We start from the raw sequence: 14,194 nt of genomic DNA, 5'->3' as shown, positions 1-14,194 counted from the left end.
TATCCTCAACCTCAGCCTCACCCTAACCCTAACCCTCATCCTAGCGCTCAACCTAACCCTAACCCTAACTCTAAACCTCACCTTCACCCTCACCCTCACCCTCACCCTCAGCCTAATCCTAACCCTAACCTTAATACTAACCCTAAACCTAACACTAAACCTACATCTACCCCTACACCTAACCCTAACCCTCACCTTCACCCTCACCCTAACCCTTACCCTCACCCTCACCCTAAACCTCACATTAAGTCCAACCCTCACCCTCACCCTAAACCTCACCCTCACCCTCACCCTACACCAAAACCTAACCCTCAACCTCACCCTCACCCTCACACTCACCCTAACCCTAACCATCACCCTCACCCTCACGCTAAACCTAACCCTAACCCTCTCCATAACCCTCAACCTAACCCTAATGCAAAACCAAATCCTCACCCTCACCCTAAACCTAAAGCTAACCCTAACAGTCACCCTCACCCTAAAGCTCACCCTAACCCTTACTCTCACCCTAACTCTAACCCTAACCCTCACACTAACCATAACCCTCACCCTAACCCTAAACCTACCCCTCACCCTAAGGCTCACCCTATACCTAACCCTAACCCTAATACTCACCCTAACCCTAAACTTCATCCTAACCCTCGCCCTCACCCTAATCCTCACCCTAACCCTAACCCTAATACTTACCTAACCGAAACCCTCATCCTCACACTCATCCTCACCCTATTCCTCACCCTCACCATCGCCCTCACCATAACCCTAAACCTAACCCTCTCCCTAAACATGACATTAACTTTAACCCTCAACATAACCCTCACCCTAGCCCTAATCCGAAATTTAACCCTCCGCCTAACCCTCACCAAAACCCATACACTCACCCTCACCCTCACCCTAACCCTCAGACTAAACCTAAACCTCAGCCTAACCCTAACACTAACACTAAACAAAACCCTCATCCTATCCCTCAAACTAAGGCTAAACCTTACCCTAACCCTCACCCTCACCATCACCCCAAACCTAACACTGACCCTCACCCTCACCCTAATCCTTAACCTCACCCTAACCCTAACACTTACCCTTACCCGAACCCTCACCCTAATCCTAATATTCACCCTAACCCTAACCCTACACCTTACCCTAACCCTCACCCTAACCCTAACCCTAACACTAACCTTCACCCTAACACTAACCCTAAACCTATCCCTAACCCTCAAATACACCCTAACCCTCACCCTAACTGTAATGCAAACCCGAACCCTAAACCTCAACCTAACCCTAACCCTAACCCTAAACCTCAAACTAACCCTAACCATCACCCCAAACATAAACTTCATCCTATCCCTGACCCTCACCCTAACCCTAATCCTAACCCTTACCTAACTGAAACGCTCTCCCACACCCATTCCCTCTCCCTAACCCGCAATCTCACATTAGACCTCACCATAAACCTTACGCTAAACCTAACAATAACCCTCACACTAAACCTCACCCTCACACTAAACCTAACCCTAAGCCTCACACTCACCCTCACCATCACCTGAACCCTAACCCTCACCCTCACTCTCCCCCTAACCCTAAACCAAACCCTCACCCTAATCTTAACCCTCACCATAACCCTAACCCTAACTCTCACCCTCACACTCACCCTAAACCTAAACCTAAACCTCACCCTCACCTTAACCCGAAAGCTAACCCTAACCCTCACCCTCACCCTAAACCTCACCCTAATCCTTACCCTCACCCTAAGCCTAACCCTAACTCTAACCATCATACTAACCCTAACCCTCATCCTAACACTAACCCTACCGCTCAACCTAAGCCTCACCCTATAACTAACCCTAACCTAAACCGAACACTAACTCTCACTGTCACCTTAACCCTCACCCTCAACCTAACATTAACATTACCACTAACCCTCACCTAAACCTAACCCTAACCCTAAACCTCACACTAACACTCACCCTAACGGTAACCCTAACCTTCACACTAACCCTAACCCTCACCCTAAACCTAAACCTAAAACTCACCCTCACCCTCAAGCTCATCCTCAGCCAAAAGCTAACCCTAACACTAATCCTAACCCTAAGCCTCATCCACACCCTCCCCCTCCCCCTAACCATAACCCTAACCCTCAATCTCACCCTCATCCTAACCCTAACCCTCACTCTCACCCTAACCCTAACCCTAACCCTATCCCTATCGCTCATCCTAACCCTCACCCTAACCCAAATGCTAACCATAAACGTCACCCTCACCCTAACCCTCACAGTAACCCTTACCCTCACCCTAACCCTAACCCTCACCCTCATTCTAACCCTTACGCTAACACTTACCCACAACCCAACCCTCACCGTAACCCTCACCCTAGCCATAAACTTCACCTTAAACCTCACCCTCACCCTAATCCTCAACCTAAACCTAACCCTAAACCTTTCCTAACCAAAAATTTCACCCTCATCTTAGCCCTCACCGTAAACCTAACCCTAAACTTAATCCTCACTCTCACCCTCACCCTCAGCCTCACCCTAACCCTAAACCTAATCCTATCCCTAACTCTGAACCTCACTCTCAGTGTAACCTTAACCCTAACCTGCACCCTAAACCTAACCCTAACTCTAATCCTAACACTCAACCTTACCCTAACCCTAACTCTAATGCTAACCCTAACCCTCACCCTCACCCTAACCCTCACCCTAACCCTTACCCTTACCCTCACCCTCACTCTCACCATAACCCTAACACTTACCCTCACCAAAACCCTATCCCGCACCCTCAACATAATCCTCATCCTAACCCTAACCCTACCTCTCACCCTAACCCTCACCCTAACCCTAACCCTAACCCTAACACTCAACCTAACCCTAACTCTCACATCACCCTAATCCTCACCCTAAACCTAATCCTAACGCTTACCTATCCAAAACCCTCACCCTCAACTGCACCCTCTCCCTCACCCTCATCCTAACCCTTACCATAACCCTAATCCTAACCCTAACTCTTACCCTCACCCTTCACCTAAACCTAACCCTAACCCTCACCGTCACCATCCCACTCACTCTGAACCTCACCCTAACCCTCACTCTCAAACTCACACTCACCCTAACCCTCAACCTAACTCTAACCTTAAGCCTAAACATCACCCTAACCCTAAACCTAACTCTAACCCTAAGCTGAACCCTAATCCTTACCCTAACCCTAACCCTTACCCTAAACGTAACCCTAACCGTAACTCTCACACTAAACCTTATGCTAACCCTAACCCTCATCCTCACCCTAATCCTCACCCTAACCCTTATCCTCACACTTACCCTAACCATAACCCTCAGCATTAACTTCAACCTATTCCTAAACGTAAAACTATCGCTCACCCTAAACCTAACCCTTACCCTAACCCTAAATCTAAACCTCACACTAACCCTCACCCTAAAATTATCCCTCACACTCACCCTAACCCTTACCCTAACCCTAACCCTTACGCTATCTCTAACCCTGCCCCTCAACCTAACCCTCATCCTCACCCTAATGCTAACACTAACCCTCACCTTAAACCTAACCCTAACCCTAACCCTCACACTAACCCTAAATCTAAACCTCACCCTAACCCTAACCCTTACCCTAAACCTAACTCTAATCCTAAACCTAACCCTAACCCTAACCCTCACCCTCACCCTCACCCTAAATCTAAATCTAACCCTAACCCTCACCCTAACCCTAAACCTTATGCTATCCCTAAACCTTACCGTCACCATCACCCTCACCCTAACTCTCAAACTCAAACTCACCTTCACCCTAACCCTCAAACTAACCCAAACCCTAACCCTAACACTGACCTTCTTCCTAACCCTAACTCTACCCCTCACCCTCAACCTAAACCTTACCCAGACCCTTACCCACACCCTAACCCTCACCCTATCCCTAATGCTAAATTTAACCTTAACCCTCACCCTAACCATTACCCTCACCTTAACCCTAACCCTAAGCCTAACCCTCACCTAACACTAACCCTAAACCTAAACCTCAACCCAACCCTACCCCTCATCCTCACCCTAACCTTCAACCTCACCCTAACCCGCACCCTAACCCTAATCGTCACACAAACGCTAACCCTCATGAGAACTCGAACCCTCACCCTTAGCCTCACCCTCACCCTAAACATCACACTAACCCTAACCCTCACCCTAACATTAAACCTAACACTCAGCCTATACCTAACGGTCACCCTAACCCAAAACTTCACCCTAATACTCAAACTAACACTAACCCTAATCCTAACCCTAACCCTAACCCTAACCCTAACCCTCACCCTCACCCTAAACCTAACATTCACCCTCACTCTCACCTTAACCCTAACCCTGACCCTCACACTCACCCTAAACCTCACACTCACCCTCACCCTCACTATAAACCTACCCCTAACCCTAAACCTCAACCTAAACCTAACACTCACCATAACCCTAAAACTAACCCTCACCCTCACCCTCGCCCTAACCCTAACTCTAAACCTCACTTTCACCCTCACCCTCACCCTCACCCTCACCTAATCCTAACCCTAAACCTAACCCTAACCCTACCTCTATACCTCACCCTAACCTTAACTCTCACCCTAACCCTCAAACTAAACCTTACCCTCACCCTCACCCTAAACCTCACATTAATCCTAACACTCAAACTAACACTAAACCTAACCCTAACCTTCACCCTCACCCTCACCCTAACCCTAACCATCACCCTCACCCTCACCCTAACCCTAACCCTAACCCTTACCCTAACCCTAACCCTAAACCTAAACCTAAACCTCACTCTCACCCTCACCCTAAAACTAACCCTAACCCTCACCCTCACCCTCACCGTAACCCTAACCCTCACCCTCAACCTCACCCTCATCCTAACCCTAACCCTAACCCTCACCCTAAACCTAACACTCAACATAACCCTAAACCTAACAATCACCCTCACCCTCACCCTAACCCTAACCCTAACCCTCACCATAACCCTCACCATAACCCTAATGCAAACCCGAAACCTCACCTCACCCTAAACCAAAAGCTAACCCTGTCTCCCTCACCCTAAACCTCACAGTAACCCTTACCCTCACCCTAATTCTAACCCTAACCCTCACACTAACCCTAACCCTCAACTTAACCCTAAACCTACCTGTGACCCTAACCCTCACCCTATCCCTCACCCTAACCCTATCCCTCTCCCTAACCCTAACCTAACCCTCACTCTAACCCTAACCCTAAACCTCACCCTAACCCTAACCCTCACACTCACCATCTGCCTAACACTAACCATAACCCTAATCCTAACCCTAAATCTCACCCTCATACTCACCCTAACTCAAACCATAACCCTAACCCTAACCCTCACAATAACCCTAAACCTATCCCTAACCCTCACCCTAACCCTAAACCTCATCCTAACCCTAATCCTATCCCTCTTCCTAAACCTAACCCTAACACTAATTCTAACCCTAACCCTCACCCTCACCCTCACCCTAACTCTAAACCTAAACCTAAATCTAACACTCACCCTCACCCTCACCCTAACCTAAAACTTATCCTAAACCTCACCATAACCTTAAAGCTCAACGTATACCTCACACTCACGCTAATGCTAACCTAAACTCTAACCCTCACCCTAACCCTCACCCTCTCCCTAACCCTAACCCTAACCCTCACCCCAACCCTAACCCTAAACCTCACCCTAAGCCTAACCCTCATGCTCACTCTCTGCCTATCACTAACCCTAACCCTAATCCTAACCCTAAAGCTCACCCTCATACTCACCCTAACTCAAATCGTAACCCTAACCCTAACCCTCACAATAACTCTAACCCTATTGCTAACCCTCACCCTAACCCTAAACCTCATCCTAACCCTAATCCTAACCCTCATCCTAACCCTAACCCTAATTCTAACCCTAACCCTCACCTTCACCCTCACCGTAACTCTAAGCCTAAACCTAAACCTAACACTCACCCTCACCCTCACCCTAACCTAAAACTATCCCTAACCCTCACCCTAAGCTTAAAACTCACCCTATACCTCACACTCACCCTAACGCTAACCCTAACTCTATCCCTCACCCTAACCCTCACTCTAACCCTAACAATAACCCTAACACTCATCCACACACTAAACCTCACCCTAACAATTACCCTCAACATAAACTTAACCCTAAGCCTAAACCTAATCCTGACCCTAAACCTAACCCTCATCCACACACTAAAGCTCACCCTAACCCTAACCCTAATCCTAATCCTAAACCTAACCCTCACCCTCAAACACAACCCACTCCTAAATCTAATCCTAACCCTCACCCTAACCCTAACCCGCAACCTAACCCTAACCCTCAAACTCACCCTAAACCTCACCCGAACCCTAACATTAACCTTCTCCCTAACCCTCACCCTCACCCTCACTCTAAGCCTAAACTTTACCCTAACCCTCACCCTAACCCTAACCCTTACCCTATCCCTAACCCTGCCCCTCAACCTAACCCTCATCCTCACCCTAATCCTAACACTAACCCTCACCCTAAACCTAAACCTAACCCTAACCTTCAACGTAACCCTAAACCTAACCCTCACCCTAACGCTATCCCTTACCCTAAACCTCACCTTAATCCTAAACCTGACCCTAAACCTAACCCTCACCCTCACCCTCACCCTCACCCTAACCCTCAACCTAACCGTACCCCTCAACCTAACCCTAACCCGTATGCTATCCCTAAACCTTACCGTCACCATCACCCTCACCCTAACTCTCAACCTCAAACTCACTTTCACCCTACCCCTCAAACTAAGCCAAACCCTCACCCTAACCCTAACCTTCTCCCTAAACCTAACCCTACCCCTCACCCTCACCCTAACCCTTACCCAGACCCTTACCCACACCCTAACACTCACCCTATCCCTAATGCTAACCCTAAACTTCACCCGCACCCTAACCCTCAACCTAACCCTGACCCTCACATTAACCCTAATCCTAACCTTAATCCGAATCCTCACACTAAACCTAAACCTAACCCTACTGCTCAACCTAACCCTCACCCAAATCATAACACTAATACTCACCCTATACCTAACCCTAACACTAACACTAACCCTCACCCTCACCCTAGACCTCACCCTAATACTAACCCTAACCATAACCATCACCCTCACACTAACACTAACAATAACACTAAACCTAACATTAACCAAAATTCTCACCCTAACCCTCACCATCAACCTAACCCTAACTCTCACCCTTTCCCTTACCCAAACCCTAACCTCACCCTCACCCTCAATCTAACCCTCATTCTAAACCTTACTCTCACCATAACCCTAACCCTAAACCTCACCGTACCCCTCACCCTAAACTTAACCCTAAACCTAAACCTAACCCTCACCCTAACCCTCCCAATAAGCCTCACCTAACACTAACCCTAAACCTAAAAATCACACTAAACCTAACCCTTCCCCTCACACTCACCCTAACCTTCAACCTCACCCTAAACCTAACCCTAACCCTAACCATCACCCAAAAGCTAACCCTCATGAGAACCCGAACTCTAAATCTCAGCCTCACCCTCAGCCTAAATATCACACTAATCCTATCCCTCACCCTAACCCTAAACCTAACACTCAGCCTATACCTAACAGCCACCCTAACCCAAAACCTCACCCTAATCCTCAAACTAACCCTAACGCTAACCATGACCCTAAACCTAACCCTCACCCTCACCCTAACAATCACACTAACCCTTACCCACACCCTCACCCTAAACCTCACATTAACCCTAACCCTCAAACTAACACTAACCCTAACCCTAACCCTCACCCTCACCCTAACCCTTACCTTCACCCTCACCCTCACCCTAAACCTAACCCTCACCCTCACCCTTACCCTCACCCTAACCCTGACCCTCACCCTCACCCTAAACCTAACTGTAACACTAACACTCAACCTAAACCTAACACTCACCATAAACCTAAACCTAATCCTCACCCTCACCCTCACCCTAACCCTAACTCTAAACCTCACCTTCACCCTCACCCTCACCCTCACCCTCAGACTAATCCTAACGCTAAACCTAACCCTAACCCTACCTCTACCCCTCACCCTAACCTTAACCCTCACCCTAACCCTCACACTAACCCTTACCCTCACCCTAAACCTCACATTAAACCTAACGCTCAAACTGATACTAACCCTAACCCTAAACCTCACACTCACCCTCACCCTAATCCTAACTCTCACCCTCACCCTCACCCTAAATTTACCCCTAACCCTAACCCTAAAACTAAACCTAAACCTCACCCTCACCCTCACGCTAAACCTCACCCTCACCCTCACCCTAACCCTAACCCTCACCCTCACCCTCACCCTAACCCTAACCCTAACCCTCACCATAACCCTCACTCTAACCCTAATGCAAACCCGAAACCACACCTCACCCTAAACCTAAAGCTAACCCTAAATGTCACCCTCACCCAAAACCTCACAGTAAGCCTTATCCTCACCCTAACATTAACTCTAACCCTCACACTAACCCTAATCCTCAACCTAACCCTAAACCTAACTGTGACCCTAAGCCTCACCCTATCCCTAACCTAACTCAATCCCTCTCCATAACCCTAACCCTACCCGTCACCCTAACCTTAACCCTAAACCTCACCCTAACCCTAACCCTCACTCTCACACTCACCCTCTGCCTAAAACTAACCCTAACCCTAATCCTAAACCTAAAGTTCACCCTCATACTCACCCTAACTCAAAACGTAACCCTAACCCTAACCCTCACCATAACCCTAACACTATACCTAACCCTCACCCTAACCCTAAACCTCATCCTAACCCTAATCCTAACCCTCAACTACACCCTAACCTTAAACCTAACCCTAACCCTCACCCTCACCTAAACCTCACCCTGACCCTTACACTCTCCATAACCTTAACCCTAACCCTGAACCTAATACTCACACTAACTATAACCATCACCCTCACCCTACCCCTCACTCTCACCTTAAACCTCACCCTAACACTCACCGTCACCCACACCCTGACCCTCACCCGAAACCCAACCCTCACCCTCACCCTCACCCTAACCGTAACCCTAACACTCACCCCAAACCTAACCCTCACCCGAACCCTAACTCTAACCCTCACCCTCAATTTAACCCTAATATGAACCCTAACCCTAAACCTCACCCTAAACCTAAAGCTAAACCTAACCCTAAATCTTACTCTCATCCTAATCCTCACCCTAACCCTTTTCGTCACACTAACCCTACACCTTAACCCTTACACTAACTCAAACCCTCAACCTAACCCTCACCCTAAACTTAACCCTAACCCTCACCATGAAACGAAACCTAACACTTTTCCACACCCTCACCCTAACCCTCACCCTAAACCTAACCCTCACCTAAAACCTAACCCTCACCCTCAGCCTCACCCTTACCCTCACCCTAAACATCAACCTAACCGTAACACTCAGCCTAACCCTAACCCTAAACCTCACCTTAACCTTAACGCTAACCCTAACCCTCACCCTCACCCTAACCCATATACTTACCATAACCCTAATGGTAACCCTAACCCTAATCCTCACACTCACCCTAATCCTAACCCTAACCCTCACTCTCACCCTCACACTAACCCTAACCCTCACCCTCACCCTAAATCTAACCCTAAACCTAACCCTAAACCTAAACCTAAACCTCACCCTTACTTTCACCCTAACCCTAACCCTAACCCTCACCCTCACCCTCACCCTAAACCTCACCCTAACACTAACCCTCACGCTAAACCTAACACTCAACATAACCCTAAACCTAACCCTCACCCTCACCCTAGCCCTAACCTTATCCCTCACCATAACCCTCACCCTAACCCTTGTGCAAACCCGAAACCTCACCTCACCCTAAACCTAAGCTAACCCTAACTGTCACCCTCACCGTAAACCTCACAGTAACCCTTACCATCACCCTAACACTAACCCTAACCCTCACACTAACACTAAATATCAACCTAACCCTAAACCTACCAGTGACCCTAACCCTCACCCTATCCCTCACCCTAACCCTATCCCTCTTCCTAACCCTAACCCTACCCCTCACACTAACCCTAACCCTAAACCTGACACTAACCCTAACCCTCACCCTCACCCTCACCCTCTGCCTAACACTAACCATAACCCTAATCCTAACCCTAAAGCTCACCCTAATACTCACCCAACTCAAAACGTAACCCTAACCCTAACCCTCACCATAACCTTAAACCTCATCCTAACCCTAATCCTAACCCTCAACTTCACCCTAACACTAACCCTAACCCTATCCCTCACCGTAACCCTAACGCTAACCCTAACTCTCACCCTCACCCTAAACCTCACCCTGAGCCTTACCCTCTCCATAACCTTAACCCTAACCCTAAACCTAATACTCACATTAACTCTAACCATCACCCTCATCCTAACCCTCACTGTCATCTTGAACCTCACCCTAACACTAACCGTCACCCACACCCTAACCCTCACCTGAAACCCAAACCTCACCCTCACCCTCACCCTAACCGTAACCCTAACACTCACCCCAAACCTAACCCTCAGCTGAAACCCAAACCTCACCCTCACCCTCACCCTAACCGTAACCCTAACACTCACCCCAAAACTAACTCTCACCCGAACCCTAACTCTAACCCTCACCCTCAACTTAACCCTAACCCAAACCCTAAACCTAAACCGAACCCTAACCCTAAAGCTAAACCTATCCCTAAATCTTACTCTCATGCTAATCCTCACCCTAACCCTTTTCCTCACACTAACCCAAACACTAACCCATACACTAACTCAAACCCTCACCCTAAACCTAACCATAATCCACACCCTGAACCTAACCTAACCCTTTTCCACACCCTCACCCTAACCCTCACTCTAAAACTAACCCTCACCTATACCCTAACCCTCACCCACACCCTCACCCTTACCCTCACCCAAAACATCACCCTAACCCTAACCCTCACCTTAACCCTAACCCTAACCCTCACCTTAACCCTAACGCTAACCCTAACCCTCACCCTCACCCTAAACCTCACCCTAACCCATACTCTCACCATAACCCTAAGGGTAACCCTAATCCTAATCCTCACACTCACCCTAACCCTAACCCTCATGCTATCGCTCACCCTAACCCTAACCCTCACTCTCACCCTAAACCTCAACGTCAACTTAACCCTCATCCTAACCCTAACCGTCACCAACACCCTAACACTCACACTCATCCAAACCCTTTCCCTCACCCTCAGCCTAACCCTAACCCTAACCCTCACCCCAACCCTAACCCTTACCCTAACCCTAACTTTAACCCTCACACTCACCCTTACCCTAACCCTAATCCTTATCCTAACCCTCAGCCTAAACCTTAATCTAAACCTAACCCTAACCCTAATACTCACTCTAACCCTAACCTTCATCTTAACCCAACCCTCACTCTAATCCTCACCCAAACCCTAACCCTAACCCTAAACCTCACCTTAAACATAACATTAACCCTGACCCTCACCGTAAGCCTCACCCTAGCCCTAACCAGAACGTTAAAACTCACTCTAACCCTCACCCAAACCCTTACTCTCACCCTCAACCTCACCCTAACCCTCACACTAATATTAAACCTCACCCTAACCCGAACACTAACACTAAACAAAACCCTCATCCTATCCCTCAAACTAAGCCTAAACCTAACCCTAACCCTCACCCTCACCATCACCCTAAACCTAACACAAACCCTCAACCTCACCCTAATCCTTAACCTCACCCTAACCCTAACACTAACCCTCTCCCTAATCCTAACATTCACCCTAACCCTAACCCTACCCCTTACCCTAACCATCATCCTAACCCTAACCCTTACCCTAACACTAACCCTAACCCTATTCCTATCCCTCAAAATCACCCTAACCCTCATCCTAACCCTAATGCAAACCCGAACCCTAAACCTCAATCTAACCCTAACCCTAACCATCAGCCTAACCCTAAACTTCATCCTATCACTAACCCTCACCCTAATCCTCACCCTGACCGGAATCCTAATCCTTACCTAACTGACACGCTCTCCCTCACCCTCTCCCTCTCCCTAACCCGCAACCTCTCGTTAGACCTCACCATAAACCTTACGCTAAACCTAACAAAAACCCTCACACTAACCCTCAGCCTCACACTAAACCTCACCCTAATCCATAGCCTCACCCTAACCCTAACCATAACTCTAACCCTCACACTAACCCTAACCCTCTTCCTAAACCTAGCCCTACCCCTCACCCTAAGCCTCACCCTATAACTAACCCTAACCCTAAATCCTAACCCTAACTCTCACCGTCACCCTTATCCTCACCCTCAACCTAACCCTAACATTAACCATAACCCTCACCCTAACCCTCACCTAAACCTAACCCTAAGCCTAAAGCTCACACTAACACGCAACCTAACCGTAAACCTAACCCTCACCCTAATCCTAACACTCACACTAAACCTAACCCTCACCCTAAACCTAAACCTAACCCTATCACTCACCCTCAAGCTCTCCCTCAGCGAAACCCTAACCCTAACACTAATCCTAACCCTAACCCTCACCCACACCCTCACCCTCACCCTAACCCTATCCCTAAACCTCAACGTCACCCTCAGCCTCAACATAACCCTCACCCTCACCCTAACCCTAACCCTAACCCTATCCCGATCGCTCACCCTAACCCTAACCCTAACCCTAATGCTAGCCCTATCCCTCACCCTCAACTTAACCCTCACACTAACCCTTACCCTCACCCTTACCCTAACCCTCACCCTCATTTTAACCCTCAATCTAACACTTACCAACAACCTAACCCTCAACCTAACCCTCACCCTAAACCTAAACCTAAACCTAACACTAAAACTAACACCAAACCTAACCCTCACCCTCACCCTCACCCTCAGCCTAACCTAACCCAAAACCTCACCCTCACCCTAACGCTGACTCTAACACTAACACTCACCCTCACCCTAAACCTCTCACCAACCCTAACCCTCATCCTAAACCTAACCCTTACCCTAACCCTCACATGAAAGGTAACCCTCACCGTAACCCAAACCCTCACCCTAACGCTAAACCTAATGCTAACCCTAAACCTCACCCTAACCTTAGCCTTAATCCTAACCCTCACCCTAACCCTAACCCTAACCCTAACCCTAATGCTATACCTAAGTCTAAACCTCACCCTAAGAATGATGCTAAGCCTAATACTCAACTTCACCCTAAACCTCACCCTAACACTGACCGTCAGCCTAACCCTCACCCTAACCCTATCCCTAAGCCTAACCCTAACCCTCAACCTAAACATTATGCTACCCCTAACCCTAACCCTAACCCTCGGCCTAACCCTCATCCTAACCCTAACCCTAACACTAATCCTAACCCTCACGCTCACCCTCACCCTAACTCTAAACCTAAACCTAAACCTAACACTCACCCTCACCCTCACCCTAACCTAAAATTATCCTTAACCCTCACCCTAACCCTAAACCTCACCCTATACCTCACCCTCACCCTAACGCTAACCCTAACCCTAACCCTCACCCTAACCCTCACCCTAGCCCTAATAATAACCCTAACACTCATCCACACACTAAACCTCACCCTAACACTTACCCTCAACATAACCTTAACCCTAAACCTCACACTAACACGCAACCTAACCGTAAACTTCAAACTAAACCTCACCTTAACCCTCACCCTCACCCTAACTCTAATGCTAACCCTAACCCTCACCTTCACACTCACTCTCAACCTAACCCTTACCCTTACCCTAACCCTAACCCTCATCCTCAACCTAAACCTCACCCTAACCCTTACCCTCACCATAACCCACAAACTAACCCTAACCCTAAACCTACCGCTCACCCTAACCCTCACCCTAAATATAACCCTAACCCTAACCCTAACTCTCACCCTAACCCTAAACTTGACCCTCACCATAACACTCACCCTAAACCTTAACCTCACTCTAAACTTATCCCTGATCCTAACCCTAATCCTAACTCTCAGCAGAACACTCACCCTCATCCTAACCCTCACCCGGACACTAATCATGACCCTAAAGGTAACCCTCACCCTAATGCTAAACCTAACCCTCACCCTCACCCTAAACCTCACCATAATCCTAACCCTCAC

The sequence above is a fragment of the Dipodomys merriami genome, unplaced genomic scaffold (genome assembly GCF_024711535.1).
Source record: "Dipodomys merriami isolate MVZ:Mamm:240054 unplaced genomic scaffold, mDipMer1.0.p SCAF_87, whole genome shotgun sequence".
Classification (NCBI taxonomy): domain Eukaryota; kingdom Metazoa; phylum Chordata; class Mammalia; order Rodentia; family Heteromyidae; genus Dipodomys; species Dipodomys merriami.
The sequence above is the reverse complement of the archived record's forward strand: the minus strand, read 5'-3'. Positions refer to the sequence as shown.